This window comes from Heterodontus francisci, chromosome 17, assembly GCF_036365525.1.
Source record: "Heterodontus francisci isolate sHetFra1 chromosome 17, sHetFra1.hap1, whole genome shotgun sequence".
In the NCBI taxonomy this organism is placed as follows: domain Eukaryota; kingdom Metazoa; phylum Chordata; class Chondrichthyes; order Heterodontiformes; family Heterodontidae; genus Heterodontus; species Heterodontus francisci.
The window spans coordinates 34,089,387-34,105,444 of NC_090387.1; the positions used below are offsets into that span (position 1 = coordinate 34,089,387).

General features: G+C 44.6%; 1 protein-coding gene across 1 annotated transcript in view; it reads right to left on the reverse strand.

Annotated features, from left to right (window-relative positions):
• Positions 1–7,294: 7,294 nt before the first annotated feature.
• Positions 7,295–16,058, reverse strand: part of gas8 (growth arrest-specific 8) — a 63,508-nt gene continuing 54,744 nt past the window's right edge. Inside the window, exon 11 of the mRNA XM_068049245.1 lies at positions 7,295–7,802. The gene's annotated coding sequence lies outside the window, so the exon portion shown is untranslated. The remainder of the gene's footprint in view (positions 7,803–16,058) is intronic.

Here is a 16,058-nt window from a genome sequence, read left to right on the forward strand (position 1 = left end):
TGCCGCTTGATGGCACTGTTGATGACACCTTCCGTCACTTTACTGATGATTGAGAGTAGGCTGATGGGGCGGTAATTGGCCGGGTTGGACTTGTCCTGCTTTTTGTGTACAGGACATACCTGGGCAATTTTCCACATTGCAGGGTAGATGCCAGTGTTGTAGCTGTACTGGAACAGCTTGGCTAGGGACGCGGCAAGTTCTGGAGCAGAGATCTTCAGTACTATTGCCAGAATATTGTCAGGGTCCATAGCTTTTGCGGTATCCAGTGCCTTCAGTCGTTTCTTGATATCACGCGGAGTGAATCGAATTGGCTGAAGCCTGGAATCTGTGATGCTGGGGACTTCAGGAGGAGGCCGAGATGTATCATCAACTCGGCACTTCTGGTTGAAGATTGTTGCAAATGCTTCAGCCTTATCTTTCGCACTGATGTACTGGGCTCCCCCATCATTGAGGATGGGGATATTTGTGGAGCCACCTCCTCCAGTTAGTTGTTTAATTGTCCACCACCATTCACGGCTGGACGTGGCAGGACTGCAGAGCTGAGATCTGATCCGTTGGTTATGGGATCGCTTAGCTCTGTCTATCACATGCTGCTTACGCAGTTTGGCACGTAGGTAGTCCTGTCTTGTAGCTTCACCAGGTTGACACCTGATTTTGAGGTATGCCTGGTGCTGCTCCTGGCATGCCCTCCTGCACTCTTCATTGAACCAGGGTTGGTCTCCTGGCTTGATGGTAATGGTAGAGTGGGGTATATGCCGGGCCATGAGGTTACACATTGTGGATGAGTACAATTCTGCTGCTGCTGATGGCCCACAGCGCCTCATGGATGCCCAGTTTTGCATTGCTAGATCTGTCCGAAATCTATCCCATTAAGCACGGTGATAGTGCCACACAACACGATGGATGGTATCCTCAATGTGAAGGCGGGACTTCGTCTCCACAAGTACTGTGCGGTGGTCACTCCTACCAATACTGTCATGGACAGATGCATCTGCGGCAGGCAGATTGGTGAGGACGAGGTCAAGTAAGTTTTTCCCTCATGTTGGTTCTCCCACCACCTGCCGCAGACCCAGTCTAGCAGCTATGTCCTTTCGGACTCGGCCAGCTCGGTCAGTAGTGGTGCTACCGAGCCACTCTTGGTGATGGACATTGAAGTCCCCCAACCAGAGTACATTTTGTGCCCTTGCCACCCTCAGTGCTTCCTCCAAGTGCTGTTCAACATGGAGGAGTACTGAGTCATCAGCTGAGGGAGGGCGGTAATCAGTAGGAGGTTGCCTTGCCCATGTTTGACCTAATGCCATGAGACTTCATGGGGTCCAGAGTCGATGTTGAGGACTCCCAGGGCAACTCCCTCCCTACTGTATACCACTGTCCCGCCACCTCTGCTGGGTTGTCCTGCCGGTGGGACAGGACGTACCCGGGGATGGTGATGGCAGTGTCTGGGACATTGTCTGTCAGGTATGATTCCGTGAGTATGACTATGTCAGGCTGTTGCTTGACTAGTCTGTGGGACAGCTCTCCCAACTTTGGCACAAGCCCCCAGATGTTAGTAAGGAGGACTTTGCAGGGTCGACAGGGGTGGGTTTGCTGTTGTCGTTTCGGTGCCTCGGTTGATGCCGCGTTGTCCGTCCGGTTGCATTCCTTTTTATAGACTTTGTAGCGTTTAGATACAACTGAGTGGCTTGCTAGGCCATTTCAGAGGGCGTGTAAGAGTTAACCACATTGCTGTGGGTCTGGAGTCACATGTAGGCCAGACCAGGTAAGGACAACAGATTTCCTTCCCTAAAGGACATTAGTGAACCAGATGGGTTTTTACAACAATCGACAATGGTTTCATGGCCATCATTAGACTAGCTTTTAATTCCAGATTTATTAATTAAGTTCAAATTCCACCTTCTGCTGTGGTGGGATTCGAACCCATGTCCCCAGAAAAATACCCTGGGTCTCTGGGTTACTAGTCCAGCGATAATACCACACTACGCCAACGCGTACCCCTAAGTTTCATGTCCATTTAGTACTATATAGATTAATTTTTTTTAACATTTTAGGTAGATGAACACATTTTTAATTTTTTAATCCCTCATTCATAGGAAAGTAACTTTTTAAACCTTATAATCCCTCATTATGTCCAGATTCATCCACAGGAGGAGGGATAGCAATTCCTTGGGAAGATTGAGCCTACCTTGGAAGGACCAAGGAAATAATTGTATCCTTGAATGAATCAAAAATATTTGATCCACAACAAATTCATACTTACCAGTCATTCCCAATCCAGAGGGGAAGGAGCTGCAGCCTTAAAGAAGAAGGAAATGCTTTCTCTGCAAAGTACTTCCTTGTCTGTACTATTTGAAAATAACACTGTACAAGATATTACTTGCCAAATGGGAGATATTTTGGATTAATTAGCATAGTTTGCCAGTCAAGAAGATCTACCATTTCATGTCTCTTTTCTTATCTGGTGCTGCTTCAGTGTTGCAGGTTACAACAAACCCAGGGCAGATGTCCATTTTTATGGGAGCCATTGCCTTGCGCCGGTCTAAAAACCATCATGGATGCATTCAAGTGTGTACACTGTTGCTTATCATTGAAGACAAAAGCTTCTTTATTGACTTCATTCATACCAGTCACACTAACATCTGGTGCAGAGTCGGGAGAGTTGAAGGGTTGATGGAAATTATGCAATTGCTATAGCAGCGTGGCCAGAGTGTGCTTTACCCTTTAATTTGTGCCCATCGGCTTGGGAACCAAATGTTGACTCCACGCAAAGCCCTCTTTGCAGATTCACTTATATTTGAATTTGGTGCCACTGCGATCCAGACATATTCACTTGTACACTGAACAAGGTTTAACAAATAACAAAAGAGGCAAACTGCCTTCTCCAGGCAGAGCATAGAGGTCCAGTCATCTAGTGCTAAAGTGTACTGCCCACTGGCAAAGGGACTTCATCTGACAGTTATTTTCTCCTTTTGTCTTTTTTTAAAATGTCATTTAGTGAGTAGTGAGAGCGAGGCCTGGACAACGTATGTCAGCCAAGAGCGACGTCTCAATTCATTCCATCTTCGCTGCCTCCGGAGAATACTTGGCATCAGGTGGCAGGACCGTATCTCCAACACGAGGCGGCCAACATCCCCAGCTTATACACACTACTGAGTCAGCGGCGCTTGAGATGGCTTGGCCATGTGAGCCGCATGGAAGATGGCAGGATCCCCAAAGACACATTGTACAGCGAGCTCGTCACTGGTATCAGACCCACCGGCCGACCATGTCTCTGCTTCAAAGACATCTGCAAACGTGACATGACGTCCTGTGACATTGATCACAAGTCGTGGGAGTCAGTTGCCAGCGTTCGCCAGAGCTGGCGGGCAGTCATAAAGGCAGGGCTAAAGTGTGGTGAGTCGAAGAGACTTAGCAGTTGACAGGAAAAAGGACAAAAGTGCAAGGGGAGAGCCAACTGTGTAACAGCCCCGACAAACAAATTTTTCTGCAGCACCTGTGGAAGAGCCTGTCACTCTAGAATTGGCCTTTATAGACACTCCAGACGCTGCTCCACACACCACTGACCACCTCCAGGCGCTTACCCATTGTCTCTCGAGATAAGGAGGCCAAAGAAGAATGCATAGTTACTATTAGATGCTAGTGGCAATAAAAGATCATGTTATGTGCTATGTGGAGAGTAATTTTCATTTTGGGAGCTGGTGGAAAACTGGTAGTTGTGGATCAACCACCATTATACACCCTGTCTGATTTTAATTTCTATTGATTTAATTGAAAGGTAAAATCAGGCGGGGTGTATAATGGGCAGATGATCCGCAACCACCAGTTTTCCATCCAGATTCAAGTGAAAATTATTCTCCCACTCAGGCTGATATTTTGAGGTTTCAAGATGAATGAGCCCATGTTTGGAAAAGATGCTCCATCTAACTTGTGAAATTCATTTACCATCAAATAGCAAACATTAAAAAATATTAATATATATATAGTTGCAAGGGCTCCTGTGCTTATTCTATGATTGAGAGCTGGCATGTCAGCCACAGGCTGATGAGAAACCAGGTCCCTGGAAGGAAGGATATGGGCCCTTTAAAAACCTCCTGTTTACAGATAATTGCACCTGGAGAGGGTACAGCTGAAGTGGGAGGAGATGTTCCCCAGCCAGCTGAGCATAAAAGGAGTGGTTCTAGAGAAGTAGAGCCTGAGAAAGGCTGTGAGTTGTGCATTAAAATGTGTTTGGAACTTGGGTTGTTCAAGGACTATTGTTTGTAAGGAAAACGATGGCTCTGAGTCAGTAGGACCTTGTAACAATATGTATTGCTATAAAAGACAATTTTATGGACTGAAAATAATTGTTTCCCTGGATTGTACAAAGTCTTGTTTCAGGGAAACTGACTTGAAGCTGGTTTATAAAAGTCCCAACCTGCACATATGTTGGATTCTTTATTTTTCTTGTAAATGCTAAGACCATAATCTGCTGTTATTAAACATTGGAAATGATATTTGACTGCAAAAAAAAGACTTAAACATTGCCAGAATTATTACAATTTACATTTGCTAAGGATTACCATAGTGTTAATATTTGTAGTGAGGTTTGAAGCATGATATCCCAAATCCAGGGCTGGATAGAGCAGTTATATGTCGAGTTTCTTTCCACTTGAGTTATAAGTAGGGCCCTACCAAATTCACGGCGGTTAAAAATGCATCACAGAACGTGAAATTTTGGGTCCTCTGTGAAGTCGGCCATTTTGTGAACTTTGCGTGTTTTAATCATCAAAGTGATTCCTGACATCGCTGGCTGCCACTGACGTCATCAGGCTGCGCTGCGGTGCGCACATGCACAGACGGTCTCCTATCTGCGCATGCGCTGCGTTCCGGCTTGCCAGGACTGGTTAGCGCATGCGCCGATGACGGCATCGCATGACGTGTGCATCTTCGGGCAACGCACCTGGTCGGCCTCTGCGCATGCGCTTTATGCAATGCCAACGTATATTCATGCATGCGTCAAGCTTTGGCGCGAGTTTCTGAAAATAGAAGGAGGAGAGGTTTCGTCGGGCATTTTCTCACAATTATTTAGTCGTTTTGGAGATTTCAGTCTGCTTCATTTTTATTAGAAAGAGGAGATTGCTCCAAGGTAAGTTGCTCTGAAAACATTTCCATTGTCTGGGGCACTGCATGTGCTCCAGTCCACTGCACTGCACTAAAATCCTTTCTATTGTCTGGGGCTGTGTGCAGGCAGTACATGTGCTCCAGTCCCTGTTGTAAGTTGCTCGGTTCCTGCACCCATCAGAGCCGTGCACATGGACACACAGCCACATGTTTCCCCATCCACCCTTGAAACAACAATGCAGAGCCCTGTGAGACTCCGCAATTGCCAGCTGCTGCCTGTCAAGCAGAGAGGGCGTCCAAAGGGGTCAAGCACTTGGAGAACATTCAGCAAGAAGAGACTGAGCACTAAAAGAAACAAGCATGCCGTGTCCAGTGGTAGCATGAATGTGAATGCTCTTGCTGCTTACACAACTGGTGCGGTGGGAGTGCAGCCACATCGTTCTCCATCCTCAGTGTTGCTTTAAGGCAAAGGTAGATAAGAGCGAAAGAAATGGAAGGTGATGCTGATAGTAGTAGGCAGGATTAAATGGGAGCGGATGGGATGGCGCAGGAGTAGCATAACCACTAGCAGGGAACAGCTGGGCTAAATGGCCTGCTTTATGTTCATAGTCCAAAAGAAATGTGCTTCTTTTTCCAGCACCCTCACATCATTCATGTTTTCCCTGAGAGCAGCATTGAACCATTATGAGATAGGGGCAGTTACATCATCCTGACTCCTACAGCTGAGGTGATGAAGTGATTCATTGGCGGTGTTATCAGTACATGCCTATACTGCAGAACATAAAGCATGCTCAACAGTAATTTCATTGGAGGGGGGAAGCTCTGACACTCATGTTCTTTCCTTGTTTCTTTTCATGTAAAACATGCCCTTGAGAAAACAATCCTTGAGACTTAAGGACGGCATTCCAGCAAAGGAGGCAGTGCAGGAGAGGACACAAGGATGTGCTGATTCCTGCATCTGAGGTGGGTAATAAGTGCTTCATTGGCGACGTTATCAATTGGTGCCTTCACTGCAGAACTTAAAAAGGTGCGCGCAACAGTAATTTCAGTGGATGGAGGGACGCTCTGACACTGATTTCCTTGTAAAACATGCCGTTGAGAAAACAATCCTTGAGATTTAAGGTCAGCATTCAAGCAATGAAGGCAACTGGATCATGTTGCGGAGCTTGTCACGATGTGGAAAGGAACATTGCATTTATGGATGAAGTGGGAGCGCACATTGGGATGCGCTTGGGGAACATTTACCAAGAATAGACTGAGCTCAGATAGGGGTGGGTAGGGTGGGGTGGGGGGGAGAGGGGGGTAGGGGTGGGTAGAGGGGGTGGGTAGGAGGGGGTGGGGGGAGAGGGGCGTAGGGGGGAGAGGGGGGTAGGGTGGGTAGATGGGGGATGGGGGGGTCTAGAGGGGGGTGGGGAGGTAGAGGGGGGTGGGGGCTGAAGGGGGTAGAGGGGGGAGGTGGGGGGAGGGGGTGGGGGTAGAGGGGGAGATGAGGCGGTGGGGGGAGGGGGTAGAGGGGGGTTGGAGGTAGAGGGGGGTAGAGGGGGTGGGGGGTAGAGGGGGGAGAGTGAGGGGGAGGTAAGGGGGTGGGAGGTAGCGAGGGGGTGGGAGGTAGAGAGGGGTTGGGGGATGGGGGTGTAGTGGGAGGGAGTTAAATTCAGGTGCCTGAAGAGGGGGATGCAACCAGACAGCTGCAATGCCTGAAGTACAGCTGAGAAGTAGGGGAGAAAGCGGCTGGATGGGGGATCTGCAGCTGGAGGGAACAGCTGGATGGAAGGTTCCAGAAGCGAGAGGCCATACAGAGTGGCGGGGAGCGAGCGGCCGAAGACCTTGGTGTCGCCGGGTGCGGGGACAGGCCGGTACGTCTTTTGCTGTTGCAAGTTTATGGCACATGCGCAGAAAAACGCACTCCTCCTCCCTCCCCCCACCCTCGCTCCGGCCGCTCCGCTCCCCCCCTCGCCGCTCCCTCCAGCCGCTCTGCTCCCCCCCACCTCGCTGCTCTCTCTGGCTGCTCCACTCCCCCCCTTCCCTGGCCCACTCCACTGCCCGCCCCTCCCCGCCTGCTCCACTCCCTGCCCATCCCCGGCCCGCTCTGCTCCCCTCCCCATCCCGGCCCGCTCCGCTCCCCTCCCCCCCAGCCCGCTCGCTCTCTCACTCCGGCTATTGTGTGCTGCCATGTGTTTAGGTTAGGTTGCCTTGGTGTGATTATTTGAGCAGTGCCATCTTTAGTCCTGGCAGCTGCCTGAAGTCACAGACTATGACGTTTTAATGGCACATTCTGCATTTGCGCGTGTGCCACTGCAGCGCCACTTAGTGGTAGCGTTGTCAGCAAATGCAGCCTTTATTCATTGACACAAGTCTCACCTCACTGATTGCTGGGCATGTTGCGAACGTCGCGCATTTAGTGATTGACACAAGGCTCAACCCGCTAATTGATAGATGAGGGAGGACTTCCAGTGCAGTTTTAAGAGAAGCAGTCTCAAGAATTAACAGACAAGTGAGCATGACAGAATGAGCAAATCAAAAACGGCCACAACCATTACTGTAGCACATCGAGTGAAAGAATTTGGAAGCTGAATTCTGCATGCCGATGGTGGAATACTGTTTTGTACAAGCTTCAATGTTTCATTGGATCACGCATGGCAGGCAACAGTTTAGCACCACTTAGAGTCCAAAAGCCATCACAGCAGAGGGAATCCCACATCGCACTGCGAGAAAATGAACACACAAAAAAACAAGCAACGATTTAATCTCTTTTCAAGCAGTCAACAGAGAGCTCAGAAAATCGTCAGTTGGTTACAATGGAACTTGTGAATGCTTCTGATAGTGCCAACATACCATTGGAAACCTTGATCACCTAAAACTGCGTGTATTCATTCAACGTAATGTGCAAAATTGTGGTTGCTTACCAAATGCAAATAAACTGTGACATGACTACCTATCGAAGGTTTTTACTACACATTGTGAGGAGATGTAGTCTCAGATTAACGCATGTCAGTCTTTTGCAATTACTAACAACAGTGCCTGCAGACTGCGTCTACTTAGAAGCTGTTAATTACTGCACAGTTTCCCAAGCGATAATCAAAACTATTTCAAAACACTGTGCAGATTTCAATAAAGTGTCTGCTTTCATTAGTGACAATGGTCCTGTAGTTTTTTTTTCTCTCCAGGAAATATGTGGTGTGTCTTTAAGGCTTGCAAAGGATCAGTACTGCTTTAAGAACCAGCACGCTACAGGAGTTAGAGAAAATGCATTTTGGTTGCCATTGGATACAACCATTCAGAGACTGCGATTCAAAGGGTGCATTCTCGTTACCTTGGATACAGCCACTTGGTCTGAGCATCAAGCGATACATTTGTTACAATTCAATTTTGAACTGGCTTTTTAGTTGAAGACAGTCTGTTCTAACAGAACACAGACAGACAGCTGGTGTTAGCACCTGAAAGAAGAGCCCTCAGCCATTTAAACTGAAGGAAGAGAATTTTGTCTGTTTAATTATTATTATCTCTCAAAATTATAAAAAAAAGTCAAGCCAAAACAGAGATCTCTGATAATTTAAACTGAAGGAAGGGAAGTTAGACTGTGGCAATCCTTTATCCCTCAAAAAAACCCTCTAAATTCAGATTGATTCTATTGAAAGTGTTTGCAAGTTGTTAATTGTTGAAAAGGAGAAGGAAAGCATTACTTACAGCTGGAATTAGACTACGGACTGTTCTACTGTTGAAGAATCATTTTTCCCCATTGGACAGCTGTGAGGACTTCAAGCAACATTGGACTGTAAATTTGCAAGAACTCTAATTCTTTCCATTTTAAATGTTGTTTATATCGTCATAATGTTTAAGGATTTAGATTTTTTAATTAAACAGTTAATTTATTGATTTAAAGACACCTGCTTTGGTTAGCCTCATTTGGGCATTAATAGACGGTACAATTTGGCTGGCCTTTCTTTAATTTGGAAAGTTTAAAATGATATGTTAGGTGATCTGTGGAAGTACGGGATTGAATTAACAGAGCATTTCTCCCACCACAATCAGAATCGTATATTTTGATTGGGGGCTTTGACTGGAGCGGTCGGTTGTAACACATGACAAAATCTTTCAAACCTGGTGCTCCAAGGTGTAATGCCTGATGCTATCCATATTACATATAATGCACATATAATGTCTCTTGTCATGAGCTGCGGAAAAGCGAGTTTGTTAAAGTCGACAAACTGGTCTGTTATATTAAAAAGATCTTCAAACACTGCCCTAGCTGCAAGCTTCAATTCAGATGACACATTGCAAATGTGGCTGAAATGGCTGAAATTGGGGAACAAAACATCACCTTTCCTCCAGAGCCAGTAATTACACATTGGAATTCTTAGTTTCGGGCAGTACAGTATCATGCAGTTCATCTGAAATATTACTCAGACCTTATCTCAGAAGAGCTCACACTAACACTGTAACCCTTCTAAACGATGCTCATCTTAATGAGGAGGTTCAGTTTGTTGCCAAGAACACTACATGGCTGAAGGATTTAATCACAGAAAGTGCTGGAAATACTCAGCAGGTCTGGTAGCATCTGTGGAGAGAGAAGGAGTTAAAGTTTCAGATCTGTGACCTTTCATCAGACCTCTGTTTCTCTCTCCACAGATGCTGCCAGACCTACTCAGTATTTCCAGCACTTTCTGTTTCTATTTCAGATTTACACCATCCACAGCATTTTGCTTTTAAGAAGGAATTAATCACCTGGTTTGAATCTCGACACATCACAATCCACAAAGTTTACAATAAAGTAATGGATGTACTGTTCTGGGCTGAAGCACGGTCAAATGAACAACACTATGATAATGCTGAATTAAATGCCTGTGCACAACAAGTGTTTTCTTGCATGGCAAAGAAGCTCAAACAATATGACTGCTACAGGAAAGAGTCAAGCAGTGAAGAAAAAGCGGCTCAGAGGTTTCAACAAACCTCAGTGGCGTTCCCGAAAGCTGTGCGTACCTTTGACCCTGAACAAATGCACCTGTTGATGGTGGATTTAAACTGGTTTGATGTGATTGCAGGCTGTTATAAGAATTGTAGGCTGTAGATTCCTGCTGATAAAAGCATTGCAAAAGAAGCAGATTGTACTTTGCCTGTGCTGCAGTTTTGGAACTCCGTGGAATGCAGAATTCCTCCACCTTGCAAGGCTAGCATGGCGCTATCTGAAAATTTTAACAAACTCTGTGGATGCGGAGAGAGCTGTTCTAAACGTGGACAGGTGTTCACAATGCAGACACCTGAATGAAGAATCAGTTGCAGGTTGCTCCATGCTCACATTCAACTACTGACTTCAGTGAGTAAAGAATGTGACCTGTTTATAGTCAGCTTTTTACAATAGTTTTTGAGTATACAATAAATACCATTTGAATACCTTGTCTTTTTTTTGTTTTAAATAGATCATTTTCATGGTTCATTGCGACACTGTAAAATTTACAATTTAAATATGTGAAATCGTGAAATTCACGAATCTTAAAATGCTGTGATTCCGAAATTTGTAAAATTTGACTGTGAATTTGGTAGGGCCCTAGTTACAAGAAGTGACATGCCTGTCAATGTTTACATCATACTTCCGATGTGGAAGTTCCGAGCAAAAATGAATACCGCCCCACCATGCAGCAGTAGAGGTTGCGTTAATAAAACAAGAGTATGCGGCTGCTTTCCAGAATTCAGCCACTAGAAGCAAAATATACCAATGACCTTTTGGAAAAGTACAGGGTATCACTGCAGAACAGGACAATCTCTGGTTGGAATACAGGTCCACGGGCACTCTCCTGGTGGCTATATTTTCAAATTTCTTTCATAGCTCAAAGCCTAAACTATTTAGAAAAATGTAGTTTAAACTTGACACAGAATTATTAAAGAAATTAAGTTTAACACCTGCTACTACTGAAGAGAAAGGTCAGTCATAATGTGCAGCTTCCATTTGTCGGTCGGTGACAGTTTTATCTGTCCACCACTTTTCATGGCCCCTCCACTTCCACTATTGTGAGACTGCTTGTCTAGCTGAATATTGGGAAGGTCAAAACCTTTGTATACATCCCATGTCCCAACTCTGTACCCTTGCCATTAATTCTATCCCTCTCCATAACCATGTTTTTAGGCTGAATCAGACTGTTTTCTACTGTGATAATATTAATTGGTCTTCATCACTCCAGAAGTTGGCGAGGAAAAATGGAATCAAATTCACTCATGTTTAAGTTAGCAGCTGGTATTGTTATTAAAAACACATTGTGTGAATAACTGACCTATTGCAAGGACTTTGTACTTGAGCAACTACAGTGAAATGAATATGTGGATTGTGCAGAATGGATGGGCGTAGTTAGGTGTTTTATTTGAATATTAGTATATGTTTTTTTCAAATATTCTCTTCCACAAGCACTATGTCAGTAAATCATAGCAGTTGACCTTAATGGAATTTCAAGTGATCTGCAGGCTAATGGCATTTTAATGATGTGACCAGTAAAAGTTAATGGTACTTGTTATAGAATTACAGCAAATGGTTTTGTCTCTTTGAAGGAACATCATTAGATCCCTACGTTCTAACAAAGTACACAAGGACATCGTAATGGGATACACGGACATTTGTGTATAAGGACACCTAAGAGGTTTGCTGGTGCAGATTAGCAACATTCTCTGGACTGGCTGGGCCCATTAAATGAGCATTTCCATTTTTCCAAGTTTTAATGTTTCCTATGGGCTCCCTTTAAACTCTTAAGTAATACTGTATAGTGCTTTGGTAAAATTTCCCATTATACATAAAGGGGAAAGAAAGCATCTTGAATCCCACAGGAAGGTCAGATCTTCATTAGTATTTGGTGTGCGAGCTATGTAAAGATTTTTTTTTTTTTAAAAACACTAAGAAAAATATCCTGCTTCATGTAGGAGCCAAGTTGAAATATTTTCCGTCTCCTGAGTGGAACTGATACATTTTTTAAATTCTTACAACAAGAAGATTTTCTTTTCAGGTTTGCAATATATTTATTCAGTGAGAGAATGTCCTTGAAAGTGCTGTTGCCTCCAAGAAACCTTAATCTCTCCAGTCAGGTTACTGCCCCTCCCACAGCATCAAAATTGCCCTAATAAAAATGCTTGTATGACATTCTCTGACTGTGGTGATCATCCTGCCTTGTCCTTTTCTGCAGCCTTTGAATGTGGTGGACCACACCATCCTGCCCCATGATGCTTCACTGCCGTCTGACTTGGTGTGACTGCTCTCACTTGGCTCTATTACCTATTCAATCACAGCCAAAGCATCTCCTGAAATGGCTTCTCTTTTCACTCCTGTACTTTGATGCCTTTCCTTACCTACATGCGGCCCCCGGCAACATAATGTGCAGCTTCCATTTGTCGGTCGGTGACAGTTTTATCTGTCCACCACTTTTCATGGCCCCTCCACTTCCACTATTGTGAGACTGCTTGTCTAGCTGAATATTGGGAAGGTCAAAACCTTTGTATACATCCCCTGTCACAACTCTGTACCCTTGCCATTAATTCTATCCCTCTCCATAACCATGTTTTTAGGCTGAATCAGACTGTTGGCAACTCTGTCCTATTCAACCCTCAGTTGAGTGTCTAACCCCATACTGTGTTATCACAAAGGTTACCTACTTTCACCTTTGTAGCATCACCCATCTCTGCCCCTGTCTCAACCCATCTGCTGCTGAAATGCTCATCCATGCCTTTGTCATGGCCAGAGCTGAATATTCCAAAGCTCTCTTGGCTCGCCTCCCATCCACTACCCTCCGTAAATTTCAACTTATCCAAAAGTCTGCTGCCTATATCCTACCCTGCACCAAGGCATGTTCACCCATCACCCCTCCTTGCTGACCTATGTTGGCTCATGATCCTTCAATACCACAAATTTAAAATCCTTATGTTTAAATCCCTCATTGGCATTGTCACTCCCTCGGTGTATCATCTTTCAGTGCTGCAACCCATTAAACTCATGCAATTACTTCACCACCTACCTCCCATCCCACCATCCATTGGAGACTGCATTCAGATGCCTAGGCCCCATTGTCTAAAATTCTCTCCCTAAACTCCTCTGCCTCTCCACCTCCAACTTCTCCCTTAAGACTCTCTTCAAAACCCACTCCTTTGATCAAGACATTGGTTACCTCTCCTAATATCTCCTCTTTTGACTCAGCAAACATTTCTTTTCATGTGTCTCTGAAGTGCCTTGGAATTCTAATGCAAGTTGTTGTAGTCATTTACAGTCTGCTAAACTGTGAGCCACTAAGTGTACAGAAGAAACCACCAAAGAGGAAAGGACATGCAACCACATTTCTTAATTGTTAATGGAAATGTTCCACTAATGCAGCAGCACTCATTTTATGCAGCCAATTTGCTTCCGCTGCAGTAATAAGCAGAGTCCTGCATTTCAGGTGGCCTGAAATATACGCTGGGTGCATGTGTCCGTCTATATGGCGTCCAAATAATTCCTCGGCATGACTCACAGGAGTGCGCTACATAGCATCTTTTATGAACCAGGTATGGTGAGTCCAGTGAGTCAAATGAAACCTGCAGTGTCGTTGCAAATCCAAAATCAATATAATGTTTATTTCAATGGTTCCTAATTTCTAGTAATCCAACTTCAGACCAGGCAATACACAGCACTATATATTGTATGGGGAGGCAGTGGCATAGTAGTAATGTCACTGGGCTAGTAATCCAGAGCCCAGGCTAATGCTCTGGGGAAATGGGTTCAAAACCCACCATGGCAGATGGTGATATTTAAATTCAATTAATAAATCTGGAATTAAAAGGCGGCACAATGGCGCAGCCTCACAGCTCCAGGGACCCGGGTTCAATTCTGGGTACTGCCTGTGCGGAGTTTGCAAGTTCTCCCTGTGACCACGTGGGTTTTCGCCGGGTACTCCGGTTTCCTCCGACCACCAAAGACTTGCAGGTGATACGTAAATTGGCCATTGTAAATTGCCCCTACTGTAGGTAGGTGGTAGGGAATATGGGATTACTGTAGGGTTAGTATAAATGGGTGGTTCTTGGTCAGCACAGACTCGGTGGGCCGAAGGGCCTGTTTCAGTGCTGTATCTCTAAATAAAAATAAAAAGCTAGTCTAATGGTGACCATGAAACCATTGTTGTAAAAATCCATTTGGTTCACTAAAGCCCTTTAGGGAAGGAAATCTGCTGTCCTTACCTGGTCTGGCCTACATATGTCTCTTGAAATGGCCTAGCAAGCCACTCAGTTCAAGGGATGGGCAATAAATGCTGGCTTAGCCATCCCACAAATAAATAAAAAAAACTGTCAATCAAGAAATAAAAAAGAAATTTAATTTGAGTTGGATAATGCTTTAGGGGACAGTGAAATATTTTTGAATTACAAATTGTTGAATTCTTCTACTGAGCAGTGTTGAGATTTTTTTAATAGCATGGTGTGATTATTGAGAAACAATTTACAAATAGATTTCCAAGCTTCCAAAAAATACAGATAAGGACATTTTTTCATCTGGGACTGGTTGGGAGTGAAGTGACTTGTGAGATCTCTGGGTATAATTAGTAAGCCTGATTCCTGCATTCACTTCTTGCTCTTGATAAAAGGTAGCAACCTAAGTCTAAACCTGCAGCCAATCCAACTGCACTGTCATCCAACAGGGGTTTGACATTTGAGCAAATAATTTCCTGGAATTATGGCTCTCTGAATAAAATTAGTGAGTACCCTTGCTCTAATCCTTTGAACACGAGAGTTCTGAAATCTGATACAGTTGCAAGATATAAAACCTGCCATTGTTCAAAAGGGCAATGGCAGCACTGAAGGAAGAAGGTCACCAGGAGCGAAGGATGATAGCCAGATTGGAAAAACAAGAGGACAAACTTCAGGAAGCCAGAGAAGCATGTCCTCGTAATTGAGATATGGAGCAGAATAGACAGTCAAGGGCCAGTGACTGCCAAGTGTGTTGTACGCACTTTGTGGAGGGAGCTGGCTGTAACTGTTGAGTGAGTGCCACTTCCTTGAACCACAGGACTCCTTTGCAGTGTAATAGCATGTTTTATTTATCAAACTAAATCAGGAAAAAAACAATTCCATTGTTACATTTTCAGTTTATTTCTATCTTTTTTTTAAGATGCTAGTTGGCTTCCATACCATAGATCATTCTCACTGGAGTCCCAACTCCATGTACCTTCAAGTTACTTTGTTAGCCTTGATACCCAGGTAAGATTTTGCTACCATACATCAAGATAATGCACCTATATCCAGTTATAGTTTTCCAGTTCCTTAAGCAGTACCTAATGCACAATGAGTGTTCTATACACTAATTATAGTTATTGTCCTTATAACAAACCCCCCCCCTCGAAAATATACCAGTTAACAACAACTTGCATTTATATAGCACCTTTAACGTTGTAAAATGTCCCAAGGTTCTTCCATACGAGAATTATCAAACAACATTTCACACCGAGCCACCCCCACGTAAGGAGATATTCAGACCATAAATTTGATCAATGAGGTAGGTTTTAAGAAGCTTCTTAAAGGAGGAGAGGTAGACATGCAGAATGGTTTAGGGAGCGAATTCGAGAGCTGAAGGCCAAGGCAGCTAAAGGTCGGGTCATCAATGGTAGAGCATCAGATATACAAGAGGCCAAAATTGGAGAGCAGAGAGAGGGTTGTTACTGAATAGGGAGGAGTGAGGCTATGAAGGGACTTGAAAACAACGTTAAGGAAGGTCAAGGAGCACTGAAGGGTTGGGGTAGGGATTTGGGAGAGGACAGTACTCAAGATAGAGAAAAATGACAAAACGCGATGACAGGAGAGAGGGGTCTAGGAGGGGTAAAGAGAAAAGGGGAAAAAAAGGGAAATAGAAGTGATGAGTTCAGGTCTGGAACAGCAGCCAAAATATGCATGTGAATGAGTGGCAAACTCTAGTTACATAGGCCTGGTTACATAGCAAGAGTAGGATATATATGGCCTGGCAATAAACG